We start from the raw sequence: 9,626 nt of genomic DNA on the forward strand, positions 1-9,626 counted from the left end.
ACACTCTTCCTCGGGAAATGGATGTTAGAATTCCTGGGAATAGACCTCAGTGGTTTTCAAATGTGTTAGCACTGCCCTTCAGGAGTGGTGGGACAGGCATAGTTACTGTTGACTGTAGTTGTCACAACTGGCTCAGGGACAGATACTGGTGTCACTGGGTGAGCAGAGGGCCAGAGTTGCTAAGTGTCTTGCAGGGCCTGTACAGACCTGCACCAAGAAGACCTCTCACCCCAAACACCAGCACAGAAATGGCTCGTACCTGTCCCCTTAGAACATATATAGGGTCTTCAGTGACTTCCAGATTCACCTTTTTAACATGTTGCTTTTTAGATCACCATCTCTGAGTTGGTTCTTCCCTCTGAACTCTTTTCATCATTTTGACTCAGATTCTCAGGAACAAAACCTGAGTCCAAGCAAGGCCTGCCAGAATGTCTCTTTGGGATTGCATCAGAGCAGGCTTCGAAATCCCAGCCCAGAGGAAAGGTGCCACGTCAGGATGCCGCTCAGTTCCTGGTCAGTAACCCTTCCCCAGACAGGGCCACAGCACTTCTGCATGTTAAGAATATTCACATTTCAGAGTCAGTTCTTCTGCAGGTCTGACAATTCCCTAATTACACAATAAGACAAGGAGCTAATCCTAAATTAGCATCTTCCTCCATGAGGGATTGCTGCCCTCGAGTAGGGGTCTGGGGCCCACCAGGTCAGGTGTGTCCCAGGACGTGGGGGATGTGACCCCAGCCAAGGAGTCAGCACTGCATGGTTCTGTCTTCCGCGGGCAAAACCCAGGCCAAGTCTTCTGGCATTTTAAGAGAAGCTCTCTGTTCACCTGAAACTATCACAACATTGTTAATTGGCCATATCCCAATACAAAATGGTGTTAAAAAAATTAAATTAAAAATTTTTTTAAATTTTAAAAGAAGAGAGAAGCTGGAAATCTGGATTTTTATTGGGCTCTTTGGTTTTTCAATGTTGGCCCCTAATTCAATTGCTTTAAAAAAAATATTGTACAGGCTGAAGCATACCCATCTAGGGCTGAACTTGACCCCAGACTCCCAGCTTGCTTCTTCTGCTTGGTTGCATGTACCCGGTGCTCTCCAAAGTTTCAGGAAATTTTAAAACAAAAGTTAAATATACTGACAGCTGGGCAAGGTTCTCAAGAAAGAGTGAGGCAGGGACAGGTCTGGGGACCCAGGCAGGGCACACCAAGGAATGAGGACTGGCTTTGACCTGCTTGTCTTTGCTCAAAAATTCTCAACCTTGCCCTCATTCTTACTGCATCAAGTCCCAAGTTCCTTTCAAGACTCTTCAGAACACAACCCCACCCCCACCAGCTCTGTATTTAATCATGCCCTGTGTCCATTCCACATTCTAGCCAGGCCAGTATCCCTCGAGTTCCTTCAAACCCCTCTCTCTAAATGTCCTCTCTCCCTACATAAACCCCACCCTTCCAAGCCTTGCTCACATCCCACCTGGTTTCTGAAACCTCCTCTGTGACATGAAATGGTAAAATGTTTCCAAGCTCAAGGGCTAGTGTCAACCAGACCCGGGTTCAAATCCCACCTCTGCCACTGACCAGCAGGATGATTTACCTAACCTCTCTGAGCTTCAAAAGATAATAATGCCTCCCTTACAGAATTGTCAAGTTTATGAAAAATGATGCAAGTATTTAATGCTCATAAACTCTCAATTAAGGTGAATGCATATTATTATTATGACTGGCCTTCTTCTGCTGTTAAGTGGTCCAGCCTTATGGTGTCTCTTCTGAGCAAAGCACCACTGGATTCCATGCGGTCCACATCTGCACAGACTGTGCCTCAGGCATTGGTCTACCTCAGCCTCTGACTTGCTATTAATACATAGCATCTTACAGCTTCAGGAGCATGCTGGCTATAACATAGAACTGATACAGGCCCAACACAGCCACTAAGAGAATTACACAAGTAACACTACCCTGGCTCTGAAACAGCTCAGCCAAAATCCCTCTCTGTAGCAAAAGTAGGAATGCAGGCTAGGAAGACAAACCCATAGCTAGGCTCGGTGGCAGAGCCGCTTTAGCATTTGAAACAAGTTTCTCTCCCTCACACACGTGTGCACACACAGACACACACCACCACCACCACCACAACTGCCACCACTATGAGTTAGCTTCACATTCCCAAATCTCTGCACCTCACTTTTCTTTCTGATGCTGAAGATGACACATGAAGCCACGCTCTTCACATGAGTGTATGGCAGGGAACCCAGAAAAAAGGGCCACACTGCAGGTGCGCTCTTTGGCTAGGACTACACGGAAAGGCCTGGAGGAGGGCATGGCAACCCACTCCAGTATTCTTGCCTGGAGAATCCCATGGACAGAGGAGCCTGGCGCACTACAGTCCATGGGGTCGCAAAGAGCTGGACAGGCTGAAGAGACTTGGCGTGGGCGCCCACACATGGAAAGCCCAGGCACCATCACAGGAGCCAAGATGGTCTTCGCTGGTTCCGGACCTCGGCCCTGTTTCTCCACCTGCAGGCGTGCTCTCATCTACACCATAGCTGGGATCCCCTGACACCCGTGCCAGCAGGCCTATTCCACTTGCTACTTTTCTCTGGGCTTAGCAAAAGCCAAGGTAAAAATAATTTCATGCATGTTATTCCACACTTCAAGATACTCAATGCTTTGAGTGACTCCTCCCACCCAAACAGAGAAACGGGGCACAGAAAAATGTAACTATTGGAATGCCACATTCTTTCAAAAGCAAACAGAAAAAACCAGAACTGGAGAGACCCCAACTATACTATCCCAAAGAGTAGTTTTCTCAGCATGAAGACAGAGCCCTGTCTGAGCGTAAGTTTGCTCTCTCAACAGAATGACGCTCCAAAGTTAGATCGAGGCAGGTAGGAGAGAACACAGCAAAATGGGCCTGATCTTTGAGACCTTAGTCCCAATCTAGACAAGATGCAGGAGAAAATGGAAAAGTCAAAAGGGTGACCAGTCCTCATGCTGGAATCCAGTGTTCCAATAAAACTCACTCCTCGGAGTTAGCAACATTCAAAAGTTCTCCAGTAACGGTTGGCTTTAAAGAAAATCTCCAAGTGCAGGAGACCACGTGTAAAGAAGAGGCGAGTCCCACGCACCAAGACTACCGGACTTCTCCACGTTCGGGGACAGCGGTTTCTCCTACGGCCTGGGCCTCTCCAAGCTGCTCTGCCCTGGCCCCGCGGCCCCCAACCCAAATTCAGAACCCCGTGCCATGGGTGGGCCCTGTCGCACCAGTCAGATTGGGGACAGTTTTATTCCACCCGCGCTGGAAACCTCAAGCGAGACTCTTGACAAATCCCTGAAGCCCAGGACCGGGTCACAGGGGGGCGGGGGCGGCGGGGCCCGGCTGCTGGTTAATTGGAGGAGTGCACCGGAGCCGGGGCGGGCGCGGCGGGGGGGAAGCTGAGCACCCGGCCTTTGGCCTGTGGACGGTACCGGAGAGGGCACCCTTAGTTCCCATTAGCGAGACGCCACTGTCAGCATACCCCAGGGGAATGCCTCGAGTGACCTCGGCGGCCGAAGAGAGCTCTGGCGTGGGTGCCAGAGCCGACCCTAGTGCGGCGCCAGGGTCGGGGGAGGTGCGGCAAGGTCTAGGGTGAAAGGAGAGGACCAGGGGAAGAGCCCCGGCGCATCTCTGGAAACCCTGACTCTGCAGGGGCAGGCGGAGCGACCCAGGCCTCCTGAGCATCCCCTCCCCAATCCCCGCCGTGGGTCCCGCGTGGCCCTGTCTACAGGCACCCAGCTCCCGTAGGCCAGGCCGGCCGGCCCGCCGATACGCAGCGGGACGTGGCTGCCGCTCTGCAAGCAGAGCAGAGGGCATTTACCGGGATCCTGGGGTGCTGCTGCGTCTCCACCCGAGTCTCTGCTGGCGTACCCCGGCTGCCGCTACTGCCGCCGCGTCTTTCCAATCGCCGCAGTCTCGACCGGCAAAGCTCCCAGTCGCTCCCTACGATTGTAGCCCCCGAGGCCAGCTGTTGAATGGCTCGCGTCGAGCGCACGGGGCGCAGAAGCGTCCCCGCCGCATCCAAGTCGGCGACGCAAGCGCGCGTCCCGGTGCCAACGCCCCGTGCGCCCCTCGCCCCGCCGAGGCCCCGGCTAGCTCGCGCAGCCGCCTCCCGGCTACTGGCTGCGGACTCCCGGCTTCAGGCTCGCCCGCCTGCCAGCCCGCTCCCCTTGGTGGGCTTTAGCCTAGCCAATTGCCTTCCCTCGTGGACTCCGCCCCCCTCGCTGCCATCCCTCAACTTGCGCTCAGGACCAATGGCAACAATAGACTAGTCCCGCCCCTTGGATTCCCCGGGGGCCAATCGCCTTCTCCTGAGAATCAATTCAAGTAACCCCGCCCCTCTCGTGCGGCAGAGCCAGAGCCAAAGTTTATCCCACGGTGCGGTTGCTCCTGAGGATTGCAAGGCTCTGCCCGGGCTCCCCCAACCCCCCACCCCTGAACGAGTTACAGCGATTTAGAACCTGCGACTCACCTGGTCTGCAGACCGCCACGCGAGCCAGTTGCTTTGAATAAAGTAATATAAGAAAGCGATCGGGAGAGGTACCTTGCACCTCATTCATCCCTGAGGCAAGACTGCTGAGAAATGTGCATCCGCGTGGCCAGAACTTACACATCACAGGGTCAGCAGGGACCTCGAAGGTCATCGACTGACTCTACCCTCGCACTGGTTGGTTTCGCTTTGGGTTTTTGGTTTTCTTTTCCCACATACAGGGTCCCTGCCGTCTAGCCTGAACACCTTGCAGTGACAAGAACCCACTAGCCCGACAGACCGCTGCTTGTGTCTCTGCCTCATAGCTTGAGGCTAAGTGAAACCCGCCCCCTGGTAACTTCACACAAAACCAAATTTGCCTCTCTTCCCAATGGTGGTCCAACAATTTGAAGACAAATCTGGTCCCACAATTCTACCAGACTGGAGTCTGCTCCCGGAGAAGGCAATGGCACCCTACTCCAGTACTCTTGCCTGGAAAATCCCATGGACGGAGGAGCCTGGTGGGCTGCAGTCCATGGGGTCGCTAAGAGTCGGACACAACTGAGCGACTTCACTTTCATTTTTCACTTTCATGCATTGGAGAAGGAAATGGCAACCCACTCCAGTATTCTTGCCTGGAGAATCTCAGGGATGGGGGAGCCTGGTGGGCTGCCGTCTATGGGGTCGCACAGAGTCGGACACGACTGAAGTGACTTAGCAGTAGCAGCAGCAGCAGAGTCTGCTCCAGAGACCCAGGTTCAAGGCTCTGCTTTCAGTTTAAGCCAATTCCTTTATATCTTTCAAAAGTAGAAGGTTGAAACTGGGTCTAACCTCCCTCCCACCCCCTGCAACCCCAGGGCACAGACCCTTCTGCACTGTCTTGTCCCTTGTCCAGACACTAGATTCTTCTTCTCTAGCTTCTTAAGGATGGCATTTGCTTTCTTGACTGCCATTTCACATGGTTGATGCATATTAGATTTATTGTCAACTCACCCCGGGGGCTATATCTCACTTCTGCTGCTATCACAAGACTGTTTTCTACTTCATTAGCTGGTAAATGTCATCGGGTTTTGATTGGGGGGGGGGTGCTAATTTCACTCCTTTTTTTTAAAAAAATTTCACTCGCTTCTATGGAGGCCTCTTTGCCTGCTCATTCTGTCCTAAATATCTCTACATTCCTGCTTGCTACCTAACTGCCTTGCTCTGGTTCCCATCCTGTTTGCACAACTGCCAAAGAGCTTCCTAACCTCTAGGGGCCCCTTGCCTCTAGCCTTGCACCCTCCTGGCTGGCCCCTCAAAGCTCCTCTCCTCATTCATTTTACACCAGAAGTCAGAGTTGTCCTTAAACACAAATATAATCATACCACCACACTCTAACTTCAAAGCCCATCCCAGCTTCAAATCCTTTTTTACTTCTTTTCTGCTCTCCTTTGCTTTCAGGATAAGATCCAAAACCCATGGCAAAGCATATATCAAATCCTTGGGGATCTGGCCTCAGCCTCATTTCCAGTGGTTCCACCTCCACCACAGAATACTGTACGCTTCAGGTCAAAAACTCCCTGTTGTTTTTCAAATGATCCATGGTCTCCAACACTTCTTTGCCTTTGGTACAAAGTCTAGAATAACCTGCTTCCCACACTCCTAATCCTGACCTGCAACACTCTGATGTCTTTTTTTTTTTAATTGAAGTTGATTTATAATATTGTGTTACTTTCTTTTCCATTATAGGTTATTACAATATGTTGAATATAGTCCCCTGCGCTACACAGTAAGTCCTTGTTTATTTTATATATAGGAGTATGTATCTATTCATCTCAAACTGCTAATTTATCCCTCCACCCTTTACCCTTTTGTAACCATAAGTTTCTTTTCTATGTCTATCTTTTTCTGTCTTGTAAATAATTTCATTTGTATTATTTCTCTAGATTTCACATATAAGTTATATCATATAATATTTGTCTTTGACTTACTTCACTTAATATAATAATCTCTAGGTCCATCCATGTTACTGCAATTGGCGTTATTTCATTCTTTTTTATGGCCAAGTAATAATGTTCCATTATGTGTGTGTGTGTGTGTGTGTGTGTGTGTATCTGTATATATGTGTGTGTATGTGTGTATATATATATACACCACATCTTTTTAATCCATTCATCTGTTGATGGACATTTAGGTTGCTTCCATGTTTTGGCTATTGTAAACAGCACTGCAATGAACATTGGGATTCATGTTATTTTTTTGAATTATGGTGTCTGAAGAAAAGCTATACGTTATAAAAATGAATCACTTGGAATCACACAATTATAGAACTTCAGTATTAAAGGGGCCTTTTAAGCTAATGTAATCAAACCCCACCCTAGATGCTAGAATGACTGTGTGGGCAGTTTTTCAGGTTCTTTACAAAGTTCTTAGCTCCCTGGCCTCTGAAAACAGGTTTTGTTCTTACTCCTAAATATATGGCTTTGCCTGGCTAAGTGCTTTGAGGGGCACCCAAAATGCTTCTCTGTCCATTTTTTCCCTCCAGGCTTAGATGTATCCTTGGGATCCTCTCTTTCAAAATGCAGGTCCCTTTTGGAAGATCCAAATGCTAACATTTATTAGTTATTAACCCTTAGCATAAGGTAAGCAGCAGAGCTTAATTTAAAAAATTAAGCAAACTCCAGGAGATAGTGAAGGACAGGGAAGCCTGGCGTGCTGCAGTCCACGGGGTCACAGAGTCAGACAGGACTTAGCGACTGAACAAGAACAACCAACATGAACAGGAGTTTTCAAAGCATTTTCATTTATTTTGCCATATTTGATCCTCATAGTATAACCTCAGTAAATATCCTGATTTCCCTTTCACAGGGGAGGAAGCGAAGGTTCATCTTGGTTACATCACTCCTTAATGAATTCGAACTCCAGCTCTGCTATTAACTTTCAGCAAGTAACCATGCCACTCTAGCCTCGGTTTCCCAATCAATAAATTCAAATAATTTGCTTTCCAAGGTTTCTTTCAGCCCTGTCTCTAATCCCCCATCTCCTGCTAGTGAGATCAAGGAACTGGGGGCCTGGGCATTTTCACAGTGGCAGGAAATAATTTTGGCACTAGAGGTACGTTTTGGAAAGGACAAGCTCTGGTGGAATGCCGAAGCAGGCAGCATGAGAGCAGTGAATACTAGAAGCAAGACAATCTGAGAAAGGAAAGACAAGGGGCCCTGAACTCCAAACTCACTTACTTGCTAAGCTATAATACAACCACTGGGATTCCAATTGTGAACTCAACATTCCAACTTGTTTCCTTTCATGATTAAAGAATCTTCTCTGCAAACTTTAATTAAAGTCGGCTTTGGCAAACAATTTTATCATATTCAGACAATAATTACTGCAATAAATTACATAAAGAAATCTATTGTGTCCGCTGCTTATTCCACACAGCAAAAGGGCCGATAAGAAATTGCAGCCGAAGGAAGTCATTTGGAAGGAAAACCAACAGGCAAATAGATGCATTCTAATAATTTATGCAAGTCCACTAGTGACACCCTCCCTCTCCCCCACTCCTTCATTCACTGAGGACTAGAGGGGCACTGAGAAGCAGCCAATCTAAGGGCTATGCATTTGCTTAATCTTACCGCCAAAATACAGGCTTTACGCCTAATATAAAAGGAATTTAAGATGCCAGGTGAAAGTGATGATCTTTAAACTGGTTGTGCAAGAAACTGAAAGCTAATTCTTAAGATGATAAGCCTACTTAATAGTTTGCTCTTTTTGGAGTGATTAAAAACCTGTTTAATTACAGTAGAATCAGTTTGGGCTTCCAGACACCTAATCACTTTTCCAGTAAATAGCTCTAAAGTCAGAATAAGTAACACTAACCTACTTCCCTGAGTTCTTACAAGGATTAATTAATTGATTTTAAAGGGTTTCGGAAGTTTCATAAAACAGTGGCCTAGGAAATAGGAGACCTAAATTTAGTGCAGGCTCTGCCCTTAATAGCTGTGTGGACTAGGTGGTTGATTTTACTTCTCTGGGGCTTGGCTTCTCTACCTGTAAAATAAAGGGGAATTGGGCTAGACAGTCTCAGTACTTTGGGTCTAATATTGTAATAATACTCTAGAATTCACCATCATTATAGCCTTTTCTCTTAGTAGCTTAAGACCGCAATAATCTACTTTTGGTTTTCCAGTTTTCCTAAAATTGGATTCCTGGAAAAATTTCCAAAATGTCAGCCTGTTTCCCAGACACAGTCACTTAGGCATACTGACCCCAACCAAACTTTCCAAGTATGAATAGATAAAAATATAATAAAGATCCAGAAAGAAGAAAAAAATAGAATCTAGACTTTCACACTCATGAACAAGTAAACGGAAGCCATTTCTTAGTAACTGCAGACTCACACTTTTTTCTTCCCAACTATTTTCCATGCTTTTCTTTTCCAAAGATTTTATTGCTCTTTCTTTTCCCTAACGTAAATCTGGGGCCCTCATTACCAGCTCTAAAAACACTCACTATGACTATTTATAAGAGGACTTGAGATGTTTAAAGGGAAAATAACATTATATGGAGTGGAAGAAAGGCAGAATACAAAATTTTATGTACAATATAATCTCAACTAGGCTAGGAAATGGTCCATATGCTGAAGACTGGATGGCCATACACCAAAAGGTTAATAGGCTGGTCTTTAGCTGGCAGAATCCAGGGTTAGATTTTCCCCTTCACATTAGCTTTTTTTTTTTTTACCCTTAATGAGTGTGTATTGTGTTTGTTAAAGATAATATATAATATATGTATGTGTATATATAGTGTGTCTTTAACAAAAGGAGGAAGAATGACTCCTTTTTATAGACAGCATAGAGGCATAGAGTAGTGGTTAAAATGGTGGGATTCAACCCCTCTGAGACTCCATTTCCCCCTCTATAAAACGGCAATAATACTAATAAAGGACCTACTTCATAGAGTTATTTTCCAGATTAAATAAGCTACTCCATGTAAGTGCTTAGAGCAATGCCTGGGCCCATTACTTGCCATTATTTAAAATGTTAAATGTGACTATGCTCCAGTAAAAAATGCTAAACATTTACTGTAAATATAAGTGTGAAAGTGGTGAAAAAAAAACAGTACAGAAGACTTTAAAAAGTAAAATGAAAAAGTAG

At 46.6% G+C, this 9,626-nt stretch overlaps 1 protein-coding gene across 1 annotated transcript in view; it reads right to left on the reverse strand.

The window, feature by feature from the left end:
• Positions 1–3,945, reverse strand: part of LOC122690790 (A-kinase anchor protein 17B-like) — a 30,685-nt gene extending 26,740 nt beyond the window's left edge. Inside the window, exon 1 of the mRNA XM_043897732.1 lies at positions 3,847–3,945. The gene's annotated coding sequence lies outside the window, so the exon portion shown is untranslated. The remainder of the gene's footprint in view (positions 1–3,846) is intronic.
• Between the last annotated feature and the right edge of the window lie 5,681 nt (positions 3,946–9,626).

Source organism: Cervus elaphus, chromosome X (genome assembly GCF_910594005.1).
Source record: "Cervus elaphus chromosome X, mCerEla1.1, whole genome shotgun sequence".
Taxonomy (NCBI): Eukaryota; Metazoa; Chordata; class Mammalia; order Artiodactyla; family Cervidae; genus Cervus; species Cervus elaphus.